Source organism: Lathyrus oleraceus, chromosome 7 (assembly GCF_024323335.1).
Source record: "Lathyrus oleraceus cultivar Zhongwan6 chromosome 7, CAAS_Psat_ZW6_1.0, whole genome shotgun sequence".
Lineage (NCBI taxonomy): Eukaryota > Viridiplantae > Streptophyta > Magnoliopsida > Fabales > Fabaceae > Lathyrus > Lathyrus oleraceus.
The window spans coordinates 536899814-536922994 of record NC_066585.1 but is presented as its reverse complement, the minus strand read 5'-3'; the positions used below and the strand labels follow the sequence as shown (position 1 = coordinate 536922994).

Sequence of the window (23181 nt, the reverse complement as noted above, 5' to 3'; positions counted from 1 at the left end):
CTAACATTAGTTGGTGTTCTTATCTTGAGACACTTGCAATTTATACACGGACACCTTATCCCTCCCTCAGATTTACAAATAGGTTGTTTCAAAGCCCTCTTTACGAAGTCTTTAACCCCGCGAACATACTCTTCTTTCAATCGTGTCTATTGGAATATACTCTATCGTACATCCAAGTACGATCCATTTTCTATAAGGCAAACAATTAACTCGTCAACCACTGAAAATTAAAACATATATTAGACAAAAATGAATGGCTGATAAGTTCCTGTCGCACCTCGAAAAAAAATGGGGATACGACTACAAAGCGAAGCGCGATCGCACGCTCGCAATGATGGACTGAACAGAGTCGCCACCGCACTTTATTTATTCCTAAAAAGGAAAGGGGAAATATCGATAAAACCCATAAAAGAAAGGATAAGATATGGTCGTCGCAACCAATATCAGGGTTCGGGAGTCGGTTACGCAAGGGGAAGGTATTAGCACCCCTCACGTCCGTTGTACTCAACGGGAACCGTTTAGTTAGTTTCGTTTTGAATGTTAGCTTATGTTAGTCTTCTTAAGTTATAATGAGGGAGAGAAAGAATAGAAGAGAGAAGAAATGTTTTTGGATTTTTGACGAAGGACTAAACCTAAGTTTTTTTATTAGTGGGCCTGACAAGATTTATAAATCCTGCTCCTACGTATCTCAAAAGAGAAATCAAGGCTTACGTAGTTCTGGGTAGAAAAATGTTTGTTTGTTGGTCGATTTTAGCGAAAGCTATATTGTATTAATCGACGAAAACATTGTTTTACCCAAAACAGATGAGGAGTGGACGCATACCACACATCGAACGGATTTATAGATCTACATTCGGAAAAGCGTCATTTATCTCTACTCAACAATCGTGGCCGAAACATTGTTTTGTATCACTTAAGACAATATATCTTTCATTTATGAAAAAGGTTTTTGATTAATCGCACGACGGCGAGAAAAGGGGTTTGATTGGTTGGATGTATTTTGAGTGATGGCGAGAACTTGGATAAGCGAGATATACATCTCGAATCCTAGCCTCAGGAGTGCATGGTATACACCATGTTCCATTTCCATCTTTATTGAAAGAGTTTAAGATAGAAATTAAGTATATGTTTTTGAGTTTGAAATACGGATATTTAAGAATGAGGCATAAGCCCTAAGATCAAAATTTCAGGGTTCCACTGGAATGCTAGATTCCAATGGTCCTTTCTTATTCGAATTATTTAAGAAAAATATTTGGACAACGAACACTTGATGAGAATCAACTATTCAAAGGGTTACGCCAGAATGCTTGATCCCAACGGTCCTTCCCCTTGTCCAAGTTAATTAATGTGTTTTAAAAAGAATGAACAGTTAATCCAAAACGCGTGGTTCAAGACCGATCATTCAAGGGTTCCTACCGGAATGCTAGATTCCAATAGTCCACTTCTTTTGAGTTATTCATAAAAGGTTTTAATATTTTAACTTAAATAGTAAAGTGTTTTAATTGGGATAAGAAACAAACTAATCAGATTAAAATGTATAATTTGGGGTAGGATCAAAGTTTAAAAAAATAGTCATAAGTATTTTATTATATTAATTAGTCAACATCATTACTAGATATTTATTTAATTATTTATTCGTAATATTCTAACAATAATAAATAAAACTACAAAGAAAATGATATTATATGAAAATAATAATTCTAGAGTTATTCAAACATTTAGAGAAAATAGCAAGAAATTAAGTTGGAGAAAAATACAATTATATTCTTTTTATGTCTAGTAAAATAAAGTGAGAAAATAAGATCAACTTAATATTAGACACATGCAGATTATTTTTTATTTAAAAAAAGTCTGATAATAAAACAATTAAATACTTTTTTATAACAACAACAAAAAATAAATTAAACATAACCTTTTTATTTTTTATAACATAATCTAATGATAATAATAAATATATTTAAATTAACCTTTTTTATATTTTTATAACATAATTTAAAATAATGATGAAAATAACTAAATTATATATATTTTTTTAAAAAAAAAAAAAAAAATCTTATAACAGAATCTAAAAATAATAATAAAACTAACTAAATTAATCTTTATTTATTATAACAATCTAAAAATAATGATGAAAATGACTAAATTAATCTTTTTAATATTTTTTATAACATGATCTAAAACTAATGATGAAAATAACTAAATTAAATTTTTTTATAATTTTTATAACATAATCTAAATTAAAATAAAATGAAAGGTAAAGTTATTTTTTTTGAATTTTTATAACATGATCTAGAATTAAATTAAATAAATGATAAACTCTTTTTTTTTGGAATATTTTATGGCATGATTTAAAAATTAAAAGTAAATGAATGGCAAACTTGATTTTTTTGAATATTTCATGACATGATCTGAAATTTAAAGAAAATAAATGCTAAACTTATTTTTTATGAATTTTTATGACATGATCTAGAAATAAATGGTAAACTTAATTTTTGATTTTTATGACATAATATAAAATAAAAATAAAATAAATATTGAACTTAATTTTTTTGAAATTTATGACATAATCTAATAATAATAATGAAACTAACTAAGTTAATTTTTAAAATATTTTACAACATAATCTAAAATACAAAATAATAAATAGAAAACTCTTTTTGTAATTTTTATTAATATGACTTATATGTATTTATGTATTTATTTTTATTTTTAAAAAAATAACAAAAGAATAAGTTGATTTAAATGTTTTAAGAAACAAAGAAAATAAAATAAACGGTTAATCGAAAATGCAAGGCTTATGACCGAGTATTCGAGGGTTCCCACCGGAATGCTAGATTCCAATGGTCCTCTTCTTTACAGTAACTTTTGAAAATATTTAATATTTTGACTTAAATGATAAGATGATTTAATCGGGAAAAAAATATTTAATCGAATTTTTAAAAAAACATGTTATTGGGCCAAAATTCTTATTCTATCTATTCGATCAATATCATCGTACAATTATTTATTTAAATAGCAACCCATAAATAAATAAAAAAGTAGATATTTTAATTAAATCATAGAATGAATGATAAAAATAATTTAGAAATCAAAACTAATTAAATAATCTAATTAATAATAGTAACAATTAATTAATGATGACCAAATAACTAAATTATTAAAAAACAATTAAAAGAAATAATGAAAAAAATCTTTTTATTATTCTGATTTTAATATATTTTTACCAACGGTTATATTTTAAAATAAAGAAGAAAATAAGAAAATTTCTAAGCATCCATTAATTAAAAATAAATATAATATAAAATTGTTTTTGTTTTTATTTTTTACTTTCTCTTTTAACTAAAAAAATAAACCAAATAATAAAATAAATAAAAATCAAGTCATAAATGTTGTTCTTTCCTATGAACAGGCAACTGAATATTTAGTGATTTTCAAAAGACCAAATGAACAGTAAATCTTCACGTGATTCTTGGAAGAAGAAGAAAAGTGTATTAAATAATATTGAAAATAGAATAAATGTAAACAATGAGAATTAAAATCAGTAAACAATGAGAATTAAAATCAGTAAACCTATCACCATTCACTTCCTTTCTTCTTTCACGCTCGATCATCCTTCTCTCTCTCACTCTCGATCTCTTACCATCTCGCCACTCTCGATCGCTCTATCTCACACCTCTCTCGCTCATGTCATCTCTCAATCTCAACCTCATTCACAAACTTTCACTCTACATGCCAGAAAAACAAAATGCTTTAAAGAGATTCAAGCAGTAAAACTCACCTTCGGCGGTGGTCCGGTGGTAATGACGATGCTTGGATCTTCCTCCCGTCGCCGCTCAACTCTTCTAGCTCTAGGGCTTTCGCTCTCTGAAAACTTTAGGTTTTTTTTTTGGCTGATTGAAGTTAGGTTTTTCGTCGCCGCTCCTAAAAAACTCTCCTTTTTTTCTACAGCATCCGCCTCTTTTTATACCCAATCAGTTAGGGTTTTCGAGCTAGCTATGGAGATTAAAAAGGGAAACCTCTTGGAAGTGCTTTTAGGTGCTCAGCTTTGCCTGTCTCGCTTGATACTTAAATCTGGAAACGGTAATATGAACTTAGCTTTCTTCCTCTAACTTTGTCTCAATTCTCTTTTGGGTTATTTTTTGAACTTTACAGCCTTTGCTAATTACTTGGTTTTACTGTAGTAAAAATTGGTGAAAAGAAACACTTCGGTTATTTGCAAAGCTCAACTATTGCTACTACCATGAACTTCTAGGTGTGAAGAAGTGCTAGCTATCAAGGATGAAAATCAGTTCCGTTATAAGCTAATGTTAATGTTAAGTCTCATTACATTGTCTTACTTAACTGTTAATGCAGAATTTCTTATTAATTGGAAATTTTGTTCAACTATGAGGAATTATTCTTACTGTTATGCTTATTAATCTCTGCAGGTTAGTAGGTGTTGCAGGTTGAATGTGTTGTTGCTAATGTGTTTGCTGTTGGCTTCGAGAAACGGCGGCTGCGTTTGAAATTATGTCGCTTAAATACAGGTTTTGTGGGTTAGTTAGAGGTGTTAGAAATATGGTGGAGAATTTCATTAAAAAAAGAGGGGTTCTGTTTTTTGAACTGAGCTTCTAAAAGATTCTAATGTTATATTAACAGTTAGGAAATAAGTTGTTGTTATTCGTGATTGTTATTATCATACTGAAAGAGATTAATCTTCTATTATCTTGCTGACTTTCCTGATCGCATTGTGATGTTTACAAGGGATTTGCTGTGAAACTGATATGAACCATTGCCACCAGGTTGTTCTGTTACGAACCTTGTAGAGAATGTTGGCTATTGTGCCTGAAATTGGGCTTGAAATTGTTCAGGTTTTGGATACTGATTGGGTAATAGGATTGTGTATAGATGGAATTAGAAATGATTGTAATTTTGAACATATTTGTTTCAGGAATGAATAGGAAGTTTGAAGGTTATTGGTTAGCTTGGAAATTTCGGCTTGGATGCGGCTATGAAGCGCATTGGATGGCGGGGCTGTTTTGGAATTCTGTAAAGCTTCTTCATGTTCCACGACTTCAATAGATGAATTGATCGAGCGACAAGCAGCAGCAGCGGATTTAACTTTTAGCTGACCAATATATGCTTCCGTGTGTATAATCTGTCTATGCATATTATTCAACTCAAACTTGTCATGATCAAGAACATTGTATCTATGAATCATGTGAGGTTCTAATCCATTTGTAGCGTACCGTAAAGTTTTAAAATGCCGGAGATTAGCTTTAGTGCCTCAAATTTGTAGTTTCCGTTTGTTTATGGTTGTTTGTAATTAGGTGCCTAGTATAGTCCTTAATTTTTTGTAGCTGTATAGCTTTATAATATGAAGCGTGATTATTCTATTCCATCTCACAATGTCTATCATGGATTAAATAAGAAACAAAAGAATTATAAATATGTTGATACAGACATCCCAAAAGAATAAGTCATGACTGCCTATGTTATATAAATAATATATATCGTGTTACATACAAGCAAAAATCAATCAATTCATGTAATCACACATAGAAAAAGAAATTTTGAATGTTAATTCTAACACTACTAGCACAGTATAATTATAATATAATAAAAGATATGCTTTAAGTTGTTTGACTTTTCAATTACTACTAATGCAAGGCTACATTGGCTTAACATGAATGCATTTGAATGCCATGCTTATGTGTATCAGTTTTGGTTCTTGCTTGGAGAACAAGAAATGTATAAAGAGGAAATCGAGGAAATTAGAATCAACATGAGGTTGAAATAGAATAGGTCTTAGAGCTTAGAAAAAAACTGACTTTACTTTGGTTAAAGTGATATTTTTTGCAAACACAATGATTGTACACATATATATAAAAATGGTTCTTTTATTTCAACAAAGAGAAAGCTTTAATTTCAAATGATATTTTGCTACCGACTTAACATATGAATTGCTAGTCAGAAATTTGCACCATGACCTTGAATGGATAATACATATGAAATTGTCATGAATGTATGCAAATGAACTTTAGGCCGAAGACCGAATGAAAAATTTTCAGGACCAAAATCGGGGTATGACAGTTGCCCCTATTTAAGTATCTTCAACTAGAGAATATGAAGCAGGACACTCTTCATATGATCATAGTGGGAGATAGTTAAATACTAAGAAGACCCGGATTTTGATCCTGAATCCCTATGACATGATGTGATATGATATGATATGATATGATATGATATGATATGATATGATATGCATGGATGATTGATTTTTTTTATTATTATTATTTTTTTTTTGTAATTTTATCTGCTAGGGATATGGTGGACCCTTAACAGGAGACGCTACTAGACAGACCAACCTGTGGGGAATGTTGATGGTCCACAGGAAGACAGACAAATGGTAAGGAACAACTTGCTGGGGAAACAGTCCTGCTGGAGAATCAGACACACACTGGGGAGTATTCAAAGTGAGATTTGATAAACGACACTTAGAATACAACCGAATGAAGAAAAAGATGCTACGACAGGTTCATATATGACCTGATAACGCTGGGGGATAATCAAGGAGAAAACTCTTCAGAACAGGTTCATGTATGACCTGATACCGGAATAGGGGTTCAACAAACAGGTTCATACATGACCTGAATGGGTATTGAACAAAGAATCTTCAGAGCAGGTTCAAGTATGACCTGACCCCGGAACAAAAAGGTTCAACGACAGGTTCATACATGACCTGAATAGGATTGAACAAAGAATCTTCAGAGTATGTTCAAGTATGACCGGACCCCGGAATAGAAGGTTCAATGACAGGTTCGTACATGACCTGAATAGGATTGAACAAAGAGTCTTCAGAGTAGGTTCGAGTATGACCGGACCCCGGAATAAAAGGTTCAATGACAGGTTCAAGATGACCTGAATAGGATTGAACAAAGAATCTTCAGAGTAGGTTCGAGTATGACCGGACCCCGGAATAAAAGGTTCAATGACAGGTTCAAGATGACCTGAATAGGATTGAACAAAGAATCTTCAGAGTAGGTTCAAGCATGACCGGACCCCGGAATAAAAAGGTTCAATGACAGGTTCGTACATGACCTGAATAGGATTGAACAAAGAATCTTCAGAGTAGGTTCAAGCATGACCGGACCCCGGAATAAAAAGGTTCAATGACAGGTTCAAGATGACCTGAATAGGATTGAACAAAGAATCTTCAGAGTAGGTTCAAGCATGACCGGACCCCGGAATAAAAAGGTTCAATGACAGGTTCGTACATGACCTGAATAGGATTGAACAAAGAATCTTCAGAGTAGGTTCAAGCATGACCGGACCCCGGAATAAAAAGGTTCAATGACAGGTTCGTACATGACCTGAATAGGATTGAACAAAGAATCTTCAGAGTAGGTTCAAGCATGACCGGACCCCGGAATAAAAAGGTTCAATGACAGGTTCGTACATGACCTGAATAGGATTGAACAAAGAATCTTCAGAGTAGGTTCAAGCATGACCGGACCCCGGAATAAAAAGGTTCAATGACAGGTTCAAGATGACCTGAATAGGATTGAACAAAGAATCTTCAGAGTAGGTTCAAGCATGACCGGACCCCGGAATAAAAAGGTTCAATGACAGGTTCGTACATGACCTGAATAGGATTGAACAAAGAATCTTCAGAGTAGGTTCAAGCATGACCGGACCCCGGAATAAAAAGGTTCAATGACAGGTTCGTACATGACCTGAATAGGATTGAACAAAGAATCTTCAGAGTAGGTTCAAGCATGACCGGACCCCGGAATAAAAAGGTTCAATGACAGGTTCGTATAAGACCTGAATAGGATTGAACAAAGAATCTTCAGAGCAGGTTCAAGCATGACCGGACCCCGGAATAAAAAGGTTCAATGACAGGTTCGTATAAGACCTGAATAGGATTGAACAAAGAATCTTCAGAGCAGGTTCAAGCATGACCGGACCCCGGAATAAAAAGGTTCAATGACAGGTTCGTATAAGACCTGAATAGGATTGAACAAAGAATCTTCAGAGCAGGTTCAAGCATGACCGGACCCCGGAATAAAAAGGTTCAATGACAGGTTCGTATAAGACCTGAATAGGATTGAACAAAGAATCTTCAGAGTAGGTTCAAGGATGACCTGACCCCGGAATAAAAAGGTTCAATGACAGGTTCGTATAAGACCTGAATAGGATTGAACAAAGAATCTTCAGAGCAGGTTCAAGCATGACCGGACCCCGGAATAAAAAGGTTCAATGACAGGTTCGTATAAGACCTGAATAGGATTGAACAAAGAATCTTCAGAGTAGGTTCAAGGATGACCTGACCCCGGAATAAAAAGGTTCAATGACAGGTTCGTATAAGACCTGAATAGGATTGAACAAAGAATCTTCAGAGCAGGTTCAAGCATGACCGGACCCCGGAATAACGACAATTGAACTCTGACTGCAAGCAATGGACTACAACCAGCTTTTAACGGATTTTGCCAACAACAATTGGACTTGAAAATGACTGCGAAAACCGGATGTTGGTTTAAGGGCACCAAAGACAAGCTGGAATTAGAGGTTCAAGGACATAGGATTGACACCAAGACCTAGGTCAATGCAAAATGAGCACGAAGTACATTTCGGCTATGCATGATTTGAATTTCCTTTTATGCATGATATATGAATGATCATGCTATGAGAATGCTGACACTTGAGCAGACTGGGAGTTTGTAAAGGCTTTTTATGGAAGCTCATGATTCCTCAACACCGAGAACTCAACCAAATATTTTATGATAGATGTTGTCAAGGGAGGATTCTATCCAGTTTGATGGCCACAGCTTAGCCAATGGATCCTTTTGGAGGATTAATGAATCGTGCTAGCATAGCTTTCGGGCACTCGTCTTGAACTCAACAGTTGTTGACGTATGGCAGAATTCGTTTGAACAGTTTGAAAGCATGAAGAAGGAGGTTCTGCCCCTCTGTGGCTCATCTTGCCCCAGTTTGTTGGGTCTTTGGAAATGTTCACCTTGAAAGTGAGTTTGGAAACAACTTGCCATGAGACTACCTCGAGATGGCTTGCCCCAAGTGTTTGAAACTTGTAATGGTCTGAACTTGGCTAACCAAATGTTGGAATGACAGACTCTTGGTTGTCTGTCTTTTGGATAGCTGGACTCATTGAGCTCTGAGGTGGCTTGCACCGGTCTAAGTCTTGAAGCAAATTACGCTTGGCTAACTGAACCTTGGAGTGATTGGACTTACTGAGCTCTGAGGTGGCTTGCCCCAGTCTGAGTCTTGAAGCAAATTACGCTTGGCTAACTGAACCTTGGAGTGATTGGACTTACTGAGCTCTGAGGTGGCTTGCCCCAGTCTGAGTCTTGAAGCAAATTACTCTTGGCTAACTGAACCATGGAGTGATTGGACTTACTGAGCTCTGAGGTGGCTTGCCCCAAGTGTTTGTAACTTGCAGTAGTCTGAACCTGACTAACCAAATGTTGGAATGGCAGACTCTTGGTTGTCTGTCCTTTGGATAGTTGGACTTATTGAGCTCTGAGGTGGCTTGCCCCGGTCTGATTCTTGAAGCAGATTACCCTTGGCTAGATGACCCTTAGGGTGATTAGCTCGAATCAACTGATGCTCAAAGTGATTTGCCCATGACTAGACTTCTTTCACTCCATCAAGTTCCTCAACTGTGTATTGAATTTCTTTGATGCTAAGTGTTGACTCGCAAATAAGATTGTTCATTCAAAAATGGTAATTTTAATTCAATGTTTATGCAAAAATTTGAAATCAAAATTTATTGATATGAACGGGTAAAATACAGTGAACGAGTCGTTGATAAGAACACAATGGTGATCAAGTCATTCACAGTATGCAAGTTGGTGTCATCAAATGATTAACAAAAATCGTTTGGAGTCAGGTTAACACAACCTTGTTGTAGTATGCTTTCAAAATAAACCCTGCCTCAATTAGGTCTTTTAAGGGTTATAACGTGGTCTGGTTCGCGGTTCCTTGAAACAAAAGGATATAAGGCTCAAAATTTATTTTTACCCACCCCTTCTTCTTGATGATCTCCAGTTCCTACGTTCAGTTAATTCGATACACGCATTCGACTTCCAAGAGGGTTCGAAGGTGTGATGAGGATTCAAGACGAATTTTTCTTGAAATGGCAGTCACCATATTTTTTGTCGAGGATTTAATGACCTCTTTTGATTGATTTTTTTTTTTTATCCCTAATTTTTGCCTGGACCGTTTTTTGAATCTTTCGGTCCATCGGGATGCCCTGACTTTTGCCTAAGTCATTTTTGTGGTGTTTGACTTAGCGGACTTTTTCAATCTTTTTTTTATGCGTGTTGACTGCCATATTATTGGTGGATAAGGATCAACCAACACTAATTTTAGCTTTTCTCAACCTCTTCGACACCTTAACATGTGTGCGAAGGATAACATGGGGTTGAACCTAATTGGAGGGTGTTCATATGGACGATTTTTGAAAGATCGAATACATGATCAAAATATCTGAACACAACTACCCTGCCCCAGGTTAAGATTAAGGGTTTTAGATCCAAAATAAACACCAACTTCTAGGCTCAAAGTGGTTGACTAGGGATTAACTCCTTATAACTTCAGTGTTTGGGGATTTGAAACAATGCCTTACATCATCGACAAGGTTTTACTCAAAAGCATACCACAACAATTTCAGGTGTTTTGTTTTCATCATCCTCCCTCCAATCTTTGTTAACACAACAGTTTGATAAACAAAAGTGAATGAGAGGAGAAATTTTGTTTTTTAACATAAATGAAAAACGAGTGAATACGAATGGATCAATTCAAAAGATGCATAAACATTTCATTAATCTTACCAATTCAAAGAAAACAACAATGCTTAAAAGCAAATAAGAGTCAACATGCAAGGAAACTACAAAAGAAGTGCGGAAACAGCCAAATGATTGCCAGCTTTAGGGAATGACTTCTTCAATCTTGAAGATTGGGATCAACCAGCTTTTTGACATGATGATCTTCAAATTCTTTTCTTTCAATCCCATCGTCGAACGCAACCCTCTTGGATCCACTACTCACTTCTCCTTTTCTTTCATTGGTTAGGGTCGCGACATTGGAAATCCAAGGCGGTATCTCAATGCTCTTACCAGGAAACAATGATAGCTCACTAGCCACATCCCTGACATCTTCCTTGTGGTACAAAACCTTAAGGGGTTTCAAGGGTCCTTTCCCTTTATCATTACTTGGCCCGGAGATCAGGGTATATGTACTTGAGACTTCCTCCTTGAGTGTTGGTGACCTTATGTCAATCAATCTTTGCAGCTTGAGCTTAAAACTCTTGCATTCCTCGATGGAGTGTCCCATTGTTCCAGTATGGTATTCGCACTTGATCTTCGGGTGATCTTCTTCAAAGACTAAGCTCTTCTTGTTAATCAGTTCTCGTACCAAATATTTTAGCGCACAGCAAGAATCTAGGTCATGTCCCAATGCCCCTTTATGGAATTTACACGTTGCATTTGGATTGTACCATGGTAGGTCTGGTGACACAGGCGTGAGAGCTCGAGGGGTCACCAAAGCATTCTGGATCAGTAGCGGGTAGAGCTTGCTATATGGCACCGGAATCGGGTCATTGTGATCCTGGTTCTTCTTGCTCTGATTCTGATTTTTGTTTTGAACCTGACTTCGGTGATTTTGAGGAGGAATAGCCAGATACTGTTGATGATGACGTCTTGAGGGAGGGCCATATGCCGGTAGGCGAGGAGTTGCCATATAAAATTTCTCTTGACTTGGGGCAACACCAGACGGATATGGGGTAGTAACTCCCTTTGTTGTAGCAATGGGTATAGGATGGCCCTTTTTCCTCAATAAGGCTTGCAGAGTTTCCACGACCCATCTCATTTGGCTCTTTAAAAGATTAAGTTCCTCCTTCAGCGCTTCTTGGCTTTTCCTTAGCTCGTCCATCATCTCCTGAGACATGGTTCTTTGTTCTAAACGCGTGTTAGGAATCACTTCGCTTGAACATGGACAAAGGATGGATGAGTTTTTTTTTTTGTATTTTTGGAAAATGATATGAAATGCATGATGACGAATGCATATGCAACGGTATATGAATGGATGCAATGCATTGTTTTTGTGTTTTGGTATGCAAATAAAATGCAATCCAGGTAGTTATGATCTGGGATAATGTGAGTAACTCAGAACATCTTACTAGGTAGGCTCCTTAACAGATAGTTCTAGGTTTTCTACCCATAAACCCACTCACAGGATAGTTTCTACATTTTTGATAAGGTTCCCAGAGTCATGGACCATAATCGTATCAACATCATGCAACAGGCTAGCCGTTTTATGACAAGAGTGACGCAAGGTCTCTTCTGAGCGGAGTTTTCATGTTGGGTGCAAAAAGGAGAGGCCCTTGGAGTCCATCATTACGCAACCACCAAAGCAGGAACTGGTTCTAAGAGGGGCTCCTAGAGTCATGGACCCTTCATGAATCAACATTATGCAACAGGCTAGCTGTCTTATAAAGAGATCTACAAACAGGTCTACTCTAGGGGAGTCTTCATGCTAGACACGCAAGGAGTGGCCCTTGGGGACTAACACTACACAACTTCCAATTCTAACTTATGTGTTCTCTCTTCTTTTTCCAAAGCTCGGGTGTAGAGCTTTATTCATGATATCAAAATCCCAACACCCACACATATATATATATATATATATAATCATATATAAAAATGCAATAAAACAGAGATAAAAAGAGCATATAACAAAGAAAAATAAACAAATAAAGCTAACACACATACGAAAAAACCTAACTAAACTAGGGTTGACTCACTTAGGGATGTTCCTGTCCCCAGCAGAGTCGCCATCTGTCGCACCTCGAAAAAAAATGGGGATACGACTACAAAGCGAAGCGCGATCGCACGCTCGCAATGATGGACTGAACAGAGTCGCCACCGCACTTTATTTATTCCTAAAAAGGAAAGGGGAAATATCGATAAAACCCATAAAAGAAAGGATAAGATATGGTCGTCGCAACCAATATCAGGGTTCGGGAGTCGGTTACGCAAGGGGAAGGTATTAGCACCCCTCACGTCCGTTGTACTCAACGGGAACCGTTTAGTTAGTTTCGTTTTGAATGTTAGCTTATGTTAGTCTTCTTAAGTTATAATGAGGGAGAGAAAGAATAGAAGAGAGAAGAAATGTTTTTGGATTTTTGACGAAGGACTAAACCTAAGTTTTTTTATTAGTGGGCCTGACAAGATTTATAAATCCTGCTCCTACGTATCTCAAAAGAGAAATCAAGGCTTACGTAGTTCTGGGTAGAAAAATGTTTGTTTCTTGGTCGATTTTAGCGAAAGCTATATTGTATTAATCGACGAAAACATTGTTTTACCCAAAACAGATGAGGAGTGGACGCATACCACACATCGAACGGATTTATAGATCTACATTCGGAAAAGCGTCATTTATCTCTACTCAACAATCGTGGCCGAAACATTGTTTTGTATCACTTAAGACAATATATCTTTCATTTATGAAAAAGGTTTTTGATTAATCGCACGACGGCGAGAAAAGGGGTTTGATTGGTTGGATGTATTTTGAGTGATGGCGAGAACTTGGATAAGCGAGATATACATCTCGAATCCTAGCCTCAGGAGTGCATGGTATACACCATGTTCCATTTCCATCTTTATTGAAAGAGTTTAAGATAGAAATTAAGTATATGTTTTTGAGTTTGAAATACGGATATTTAAGAATGAGGCATAAGCCCTAAGATCAAAATTTCAGGGTTCCACTGGAATGCTAGATTCCAATGGTCCTTTCTTATTCGAATTATTTAAGAAAAATATTTGGACAACGAACACTTGATGAGAATCAACTATTCAAAGGGTTACGCCAGAATGCTTGATCCCAACGGTCCTTCCCCTTGTCCAAGTTAATTAATGTGTTTTAAAAAGAATGAACAGTTAATCCAAAACGCGTGGTTCAAGACCGATCATTCAAGGGTTCCTACCGGAATGCTAGATTCCAATAGTCCACTTCTTTTGAGTTATTCATAAAAGGTTTTAATATTTTAACTTAAATAGTAAAGTGTTTTAATTGGGATAAGAAACAAACTAATCAGATTAAAATGTATAATTTGGGGTAGGATCAAAGTTTAAAAAAATAGTCATAAGTATTTTATTATATTAATTAGTCAACATCATTACTAGATATTTATTTAATTATTTATTCGTAATATTCTAACAATAATAAATAAAACTACAAAGAAAATGATATTATATGAAAATAATAATTCTAGAGTTATTCAAACATTTAGAGAAAATAGCAAGAAATTAAGTTGGAGAAAAATACAATTATATTCTTTTTATGTCTAGTAAAATAAAGTGAGAAAATAAGATCAACTTAATATTAGACACATGCAGATTATTTTTTATTTAAAAAAAGTCTGATAATAAAACAATTAAATACTTTTTTATAACAACAACAAAAAATAAATTAAACATAACCTTTTTATTTTTTATAACATAATCTAATGATAATAATAAATATATTTAAATTAACCTTTTTTATATTTTTATAACATAATTTAAAATAATGATGAAAATAACTAAATTATATATATTTTTTTTAAAAAAAAAAAAAAATCTTATAACAGAATCTAAAAATAATAATAAAACTAACTAAATTAATCTTTATTTATTATAACAATCTAAAAATAATGATGAAAATGACTAAATTAATCTTTTTAATATTTTTTATAACATGATCTAAAACTAATGATGAAAATAACTAAATTAAATTTTTTATAATTTTTATAACATAATCTAAATTAAAATAAAATGAAAGGTAAAGTTATTTTTTTTGAATTTTTATAACATGATCTAGAATTAAATTAAATAAATGATAAACTCTTTTTTTTTGGAATATTTTATGGCATGATTTAAAAATTAAAAGTAAATGAATGGCAAACTTGATTTTTTTGAATATTTCATGACATGATCTGAAATTTAAAGAAAATAAATGCTAAACTTATTTTTTATGAATTTTTATGACATGATCTAGAAATAAATGGTAAACTTAATTTTTGATTTTTATGACATAATATAAAATAAAAATAAAATAAATATTGAACTTAATTTTTTTGAAATTTATGACATAATCTAATAATAATAATGAAACTAACTAAGTTAATTTTTAAAATATTTTACAACATAATCTAAAATACAAAATAATAAATAGAAAACTCTTTTTGTAATTTTTATTAATATGACTTATATGTATTTATGTATTTATTTTTATTTTTAAAAAAAATAACAAAAGAATAAGTTGATTTAAATGTTTTAAGAAACAAAGAAAATAAAATAAACGGTTAATCGAAAATGCAAGGCTTATGACCGAGTATTCGAGGGTTCCCACCGGAATGCTAGATTCCAATGGTCCTCTTCTTTACAGTAACTTTTGAAAATATTTAATATTTTGACTTAAATGATAAGATGATTTAATCGGGAAAAAAATATTTAATCGAATTTTTAAAAAAACATGTTATTGGGCCAAAATTCTTATTCTATCTATTCGATCAATATCATCGTACAATTATTTATTTAAATAGCAACCCATAAATAAATAAAAAAGTAGATATTTTAATTAAATCATAGAATGAATGATAAAATAATTTAGAAATCAAAACTAATTAAATAATCTAATTAATAATAGTAACAATTAATTAATGATGACCAAATAACTAAATTATTAAAAAACAATTAAAAGAAATAATGAAAAAAATCTTTTTATTATTCTGATTTTAATATATTTTTACCAACGGTTATATTTTAAAATAAAGAAGAAAATAAGAAAATTTCTAAGCATCCATTAATTAAAAATAAATATAATATAAAATTGTTTTTGTTTTTATTTTTTACTTTCTCTTTTAACTAAAAAAATAAACCAAATAATAAAATAAATAAAAATCAAGTCATAAATGTTGTTCTTTCCTATGAACAGGCAACTGAATATTTAGTGATTTTCAAAAGACCAAATGAACAGTAAATCTTCACGTGATTCTTGGAAGAAGAAGAAAAGTGTATTAAATAATATTGAAAATAGAATAAATGTAAACAATGAGAATTAAAATCAGTAAACAATGAGAATTAAAATCAGTAAACCTATCACCATTCACTTCCTTTCTTCTTTCACGCTCGATCATCCTTCTCTCTCTCACTCTCGATCTCTTACCATCTCGCCACTCTCGATCGCTCTATCTCACACCTCTCTCGCTCATGTCATCTCTCAATCTCAACCTCATTCACAAACTTTCACTCTACATGCCAGAAAAACAAAATGCTTTAAAGAGATTCAAGCAGTAAAACTCACCTTCGGCGGTGGTCCGGTGGTAATGACGATGCTTGGATCTTCCTCCCGTCGCCGCTCAACTCTTCTAGCTCTAGGGCTTTCGCTCTCTGAAAACTTTAGGTTTTTTTTTTGGCTGATTGAAGTTAGGTTTTTCGTCGCCGCTCCTAAAAAACTCTCCTTTTTTTCTACAGCATCCGCCTCTTTTTATACCCAATCAGTTAGGGTTTTCGAGCTAGCTATGGAGATTAAAAAGGGAAACCTCTTGGAAGTGCTTTTAGGTGCTCAGCTTTGCCTGTCTCGCTTGATACTTAAATCTGGAAACGGTAATATGAACTTAGCTTTCTTCCTCTAACTTTGTCTCAATTCTCTTTTGGGTTATTTTTTGAACTTTACAGCCTTTGCTAATTACTTGGTTTTACTGTAGTAAAAATTGGTGAAAAGAAACACTTCGGTTATTTGCAAAGCTCAACTATTGCTACTACCATGAACTTCTAGGTGTGAAGAAGTGCTAGCTATCAAGGATGAAAATCAGTTCCGTTATAAGCTAATGTTAATGTTAAGTCTCATTACATTGTCTTACTTAACTGTTAATGCAGAATTTCTTATTAATTGGAAATTTTGTTCAACTATGAGGAATTATTCTTACTGTTATGCTTATTAATCTCTGCAGGTTAGTAGGTGTTGCAGGTTGAATGTGTTGTTGCTAATGTGTTTGCTGTTGGCTTCGAGAAACGGCGGCTGCGTTTGAAATTATGTCGCTTAAATACAGGTTTTGTGGGTTAGTTAGAGGTGTTAGAAATATGGTGGAGAATTTCATTAAAAAAGAGGGGTTCTGTTTTTTGAACTGAGCTTCTAAAAGATTCTAATGTTATATTAACAGTTAGGAAATAAGTTGTTGTTATTCGTGATTGTTATTATCATACTGAAAGAGATTAATCTTCTATTATCTTGCTGACTTTCCTGATCGCATTGTGATGTTTACAAGGGATTTGCTGTGAAACTGATATGAACCATTGCCACCAGGTTGTTCTGTTACGAACCTTGTAGAGAATGTTGGCTATTGTGCCTGAAATTGGGCTTGAAATTGTTCAGGTTTTGGATACTGATTGGGTAATAGGATTGTGTATAGATGGAATTAGAAATGATTGTAATTTTGAACATATTTGTTTCAGGAATGAATAGGAAGTTTGAAGGTTATTGGTTAGCTTGGAAATTTCGGCTTGGATGCGGCTATGAAGCGCATTGGATGGCGGGGCTGTTTTGGAATTCTGTAAAGCTTCTTCATGTTCCACGACTTCAATAGATGAATTGATCGAGCGACAAGCAGCAGCAGCGGATTTAACTTTTAGCTGACCAATATATGCTTCCGTGTGTATAATCTGTCTATGCATATTATTCAACTCAAACTTGTCATGATCAAGAACATTGTATCTATGAATCATGTGAGGTTCTAATCCATTTGTAGCGTACCGTAAAGTTTTAAAATGCCGGAGATTAGCTTTAGTGCCTCAAATTTGTAGTTTCCGTTTGTTTATGGTTGTTTGTAATTAGGTGCCTAGTATAGTCCTTAATTTTTTGTAGCTGTATAGCTTTATAATATGAAGCGTGATTATTCTATTCCATCTCACAATGTCTATCATGGATTAAATAAGAAACAAAAGAATTATAAATATGTTGATACAGACATCCCAAAAGAATAAGTCATGACTGCCTATGTTATATAAATAATATATATCGTGTTACATACAAGCAAAAATCAATCAATTCATGTAATCACACATAGAAAAAGAAATTTTGAATGTTAATTCTAACACTACTAGCACAGTATAATTATAATATAATAAAAGATATGCTTTAAGTTGTTTGACTTTTCAATTACTACTAATGCAAGGCTACATTGGCTTAACATGAATGCATTTGAATGCCATGCTTATGTGTATCAGTTTTGGTTCTTGCTTGGAGAACAAGAAATGTATAAAGAGGAAATCGAGGAAATTAGAATCAACATGAGGTTGAAATAGAATAGGTCTTAGAGCTTAGAAAAAAACTGACTTTACTTTGGTTAAAGTGATATTTTTTGCAAACACAATGATTGTACACATATATATAAAAATGGTTCTTTTATTTCAACAAAGAGAAAGCTTTAATTTCAAATGATATTTTGCTACCGACTTAACATATGAATTGCTAGTCAGAAATTTGCACCATGACCTTGAATGGATAATACATATGAAATTGTCATGAATGTATGCAAATGAACTTTAGGCCGAAGACCGAATGAAAAATTTTCAGGACCAAAATCGGGGTATGACAGTTCCTAATGGGTATTAGGAGAAAATCAGATAACTTCCTAATGGGTATTAGGAGAGAATAGAATACATGCATTCCAAGGGATTTTTATTTTATTTTCAGTGGTTCAAAAATTAAACATGACGAACATACCAAATTTTAATACTATTGTACATTATTATTTCAGACCGTAAACAAAATTGCTGCACAGATTTATAAATCTATTAAACTGCTGTATATTTTAACAAATCCAATAAGCTATTGTACTCACTTCCTGAAATCTAACTAAAACAATGTAAGCCTTAATTCTTAGTTTATTTTTTAATGTAAACCGAACCAAAACTACATGTTAATGGAAATAACTAACAACTTGCAGTATGTAGTCACTATATAGACTGTCATGTACAGTAGTACCAAATTATTACCATGCCAACACAAATCAACATACAAACCAAAACAAAACTTCTACCTACAAACATACGCAACCAAAACGCATAAGGTAGCCGATACACAAAGCAACCGCCTCGAAACCAGAAAAAAAACACAACACTGGGACAGTGATCACAACAACAGAATAGAACTTAATTCGAAATATAAACAAAATCTATGCGAATCAAATGCCACAAAGGTGAAAGGTTATATCCCGATGCTAGAATTTCATTTACAACATAACCAATTCGCAATCCAAGGGAAACCGAAAAGAGAAAAACACAACATAGCCAATGCGTGTTCGAAATCAAAATAAAGTTCAAAAATTTGTAAATCATACACTTAGCTCGAACTATGAGTTTAAACAAGTGGTAACCACAATCAAACAATTCTCTTATAACAATTAGAGTTAACGGTGCCGACAAAAACTAACGGTAACTATAACCAAACCGTCTACGCAAACAGAGCCGTACAGTGCAAAAAGAAGAAACAAAATAGATTATGATTATTTACAATGTTATTCCAAAGATAAAAGATCCAACACTTATTCTGAGAAAAAAACCAACACTCCGACATAAAGACATAGGTAACCGACACAAATTTATTCACAACATGACGGATACGCGATAGATCAATTGACATCCATGCTCAAATGAATGCCCATTAATCAATAACTGTATTAAAAGAATAGTTACCAGTGAGATTTTATTTCATTTATGATATGAGTTGCAATCAACCTTATCTTGCTGATGCCAAGAAGAAAGTTGAGGAAATAAAATTTTATTGCAAGTTTTACATAACGTGGATGAATATTTTCTATTATCTTAGGCTTTCTATGTTGTTTATGACGTTTCTTACTAAGCTATCTAACATGGTAACATGCCTCACGCCTTATTCTTCAATGTAGAATTCATAAGCATAAGTCAAATGTAAGAATGAGATATAACCTTGGTACAACAGCACTACAATAGTTTCTAAGTTTAATAACCTTGGTACAGCAGCACTATAACCTTGGTACAGCAGCACTACAATAGTTTCTAAGTTTAATAACCTTCATCGTACAGCAGCACTACAATAGTTTCTAAGTTTAATAACCTTGGTACAGCAGCACTATAATTTTCTTAAACATACTTGCCATAAGTTAGTTATATATTGCCCAAGTTTTAGATTACTTCTATAATACCATATAACATATTGAAACAATGGTTTTTGATATGAACATACGCTTATGATTAGAACATACCATATAATATATTGCCCAAGTTTTATGATTAGAACATACGCTTATGATTATCTATTTTTGGTTGTACCTGGAAAAAAGTTAGAGGGCAATGACTATGAAGAAATACTTGCCATAACTTAGTTATATATTGCCCAGTTTTTGGATTACTTCTGAAACAACATTTAACATATTCAATCAGAGTTTGCTGCTTTAATTGATTAAATACATCATGTTATGATTGTCTGTTTTTTATTGTAATTGCCAATGTTATAGCAACATGACTATGAAGACATATCTTTATTGGTATGAGTTATCTGTTTTTGAAACCGTTACACTTATTTTACATTTTTCATTAGATTTTTCATGTCTCTACTAGCAATGAATCTTACACGACATGTTCCGGAAATCAACAAATACACACTTCATGATACATCTTTCAAGCAACCCTGAACCTCATCACACAATGCGTATGTTGCAACAAATTTTAAACATTTAAAAGTATTTTGGTTATTACATAAATTATATTTTCCATTTATTTATATTCAAAATCTTGGATTTAATTTACTTAGTTTAAAATAAGTGATGCTTATAAGATACAAGTAGAAACTATACAGCTTTCACAAACACAGGTAGAAACTATATAGCAGAGCAATCAAAATCACATTTAACACCACACATATGTTCATAACAGGAGTATCATAGAAACTATACAGCTTTCACAAACACAGCTTTCACTACTGATGCAAACAGTTAATAAATTTGAGTCCAGAAAAAATATTTCCTTCAAAATAAATTATAACCCCAACCTTGAGAAATACTAACTGATGCAAACACTAACTATTGCAAACACTAACAGTTCAGTCTGGTTCCAAATTAACATAGGGATGACTAACCTTGAGAAAGAGTTGTCTTTGCAAAATCCCGGATGATATAGTGCTTCGGTTCCAAATTAACTTGCATTCAACAACTGCTTACTGCCTCCACTAAGTAAGATGAGCATTCTTGAAAACCTACATTCAGAAAACCAATTAGCAAATAATTTGATTTTTGTAGTTTCAGACTTAAAGGAGACTTTAAACATATTTGGAAACAATACTAAACTTGCAAAGAAAAGTTGATTCCAGCATCCACAAAGCCGATAGTTCTGGAAAACCTACATTCAGAAAACATAAAACATATGACTATCTCATACTCATTAAACCAAAACTCCATGGAAATCACTTGAGATGAATATGCATTACCTTTGATGATTCAGAAACCCTTTAACGAGGGATTTTGAATTAGGGATTCTTCAATGGATTCACGGATTAGGGATTCACGAATCGGTTCACGAAATAGGGAAAAAAGGGATTCACGATTTAGCATGGAATTAGGGTTTTCGTTTTGTGAAATGAAATGGAGGGAGAGTGAAAAATGACGAGGGAAAAGGAAAGAGGGAAATAAGCTGTCGCGCAATTTTTGGTCCGAAATAGAAAATTACATAGAGTCCGCCAAGCGGACTCTAATTAATAAATAAAATACTTAAACCTTAAATATATATATATATATATATATATATATATATATATATATATATTATAGATAAATAAATGGAAAATGTATATGTTATAAGAATAGAGTCGGCTCAGCGGACTCTAAGTAAATAAATACTAATTAAAAAATAATGCTACTAGATAGAGTCGGTCTCACCGACTCTAAATAAATTAATCAAACATTCTTCAAAGGTAACATAACAAGTAGTGTCGGTTTTGCCGACACTGATAAAAAAAATAACTTGTCTTAAAAGATGTACCTAGATAGAGTCCGTTAGTGTAGGCTTAGCCGACACTAATAGTGTCCGTGTCGGTGGCCGACTCTAAACTAGGAGGCTAAAATGACTTATTCTAGTAGTGTTTACCCTTCCACCTCTTGTGTTTAGAGTCAATTGTCCAATAAGTGACATCAAATCCTGACTTCTGTTATAAGATTAATCGTCTTAGGAGGTAGAATGATTACTTAAAATGCTTCTTTCGTTTTTAACAAGGGACTTATTATAAATAAACATCCATTGTTTGAAGGTGAAAGGTTTGACTTATGGAAATCTAAAATGAATTTTTTTATTAAAGTTAATAATTTTGAAGTGTGGAAGTTTGTTATCAATGATCTGTTTATTCCTACTTATTGTATCAATAATAAAGTAGTGAAGAAATTAGATAATCTTTGGATCAAAGAAGATAAGAGAAAAGTCAAACTTAATTTTAAAGTTAAGTACTTGATGATGAATGCTCTAAGAACTAGAGAGTAACTTTCTCCTTTTAATTATAATTCGGCCTAGAAAGTATGTGGCACTTTTGAAATGATCCATAGATATTTTCCAGAGATTGAACAAGAGAGAATGAACATCAATATCCAAGAATATGAGTCACCAAATAAAAGTGAAAATCAACTTCAGAGATAGTTCTCAAACATTAGAATCATTGGAAGTTGTTTTAGAAAGTTTGTATCTAAAAAATATCTCAGACTCAAAAATTGGTGAAAAAACTTGATCCAATACTTAACTTGAAGGATAAAAATATTTGTGCTGAATTTCGGGAAAAATCTAGAAGTGGGGACATTATCTTAAAACTCAAAGAGATAATCTAGCTTCTAAAAAATGAAGAAACAAAGTCAAGTTCACAAGAAAAATCTTCATAATACTATATTTATCAAAGAAACTACTTGAAGAAGTGGTTGAAAGAACAACACCAGAAGTATTGTTGCAAATAATTGTCATTATAAATGAATGATCCTATGAAAAATCAACATCCGAAAAGATTGTTTAAGAATCAACATCCAAGAATTCTTTTAAAGATTCATCATATTAAGTTATCTCATGAATAAGAGGTAACAACACATGAATAATCAATGGGAGAGACCTCAAGATATTCTTGTAGAAATTT

General features: G+C 33.2%; 1 protein-coding gene and 2 long non-coding RNA genes across 7 annotated transcripts in view; 2 read left to right on the top strand and 1 right to left on the bottom strand.

Annotated features, from left to right (window-relative positions):
• LOC127107750 (uncharacterized) overlaps positions 1–21795 on the bottom strand; it is a 29414-nt gene extending 7619 nt beyond the window's left edge. Inside the window, exons 1-3 of the mRNA XM_051045076.1 lie at positions 21505–21795; positions 21365–21416; positions 21157–21273 (exon numbers count right to left, since the gene is read on the bottom strand). The gene's annotated coding sequence lies outside the window, so the exon portion shown is untranslated. The remainder of the gene's footprint in view (positions 1–21156; positions 21274–21364; positions 21417–21504) is intronic.
• LOC127107751 (uncharacterized) lies at positions 3481–5380 on the top strand. Of its 3 annotated transcripts, none has more exons than XR_007795816.1 (4): positions 3481–3797; positions 3949–4080; positions 4182–4312; positions 4428–5380. It is a non-coding gene; the product is annotated as an uncharacterized LOC127107751 (long non-coding RNA). The 3 variants fall into 3 exon arrangements; XR_007795815.1 differs by having other exon boundaries at positions 3481–3877; XR_007795814.1 differs by having other exon boundaries at positions 3481–4080.
• Positions 16047–17945, top strand: LOC127107752 (uncharacterized). Of its 3 annotated transcripts, none has more exons than XR_007795819.1 (4): positions 16047–16363; positions 16515–16646; positions 16748–16878; positions 16994–17945. It is a non-coding gene; the product is annotated as an uncharacterized LOC127107752 (long non-coding RNA). The 3 variants fall into 3 exon arrangements; XR_007795818.1 differs by having other exon boundaries at positions 16047–16443; XR_007795817.1 differs by having other exon boundaries at positions 16047–16646.
• Positions 21796–23181: the final 1386 nt, after the last annotated feature.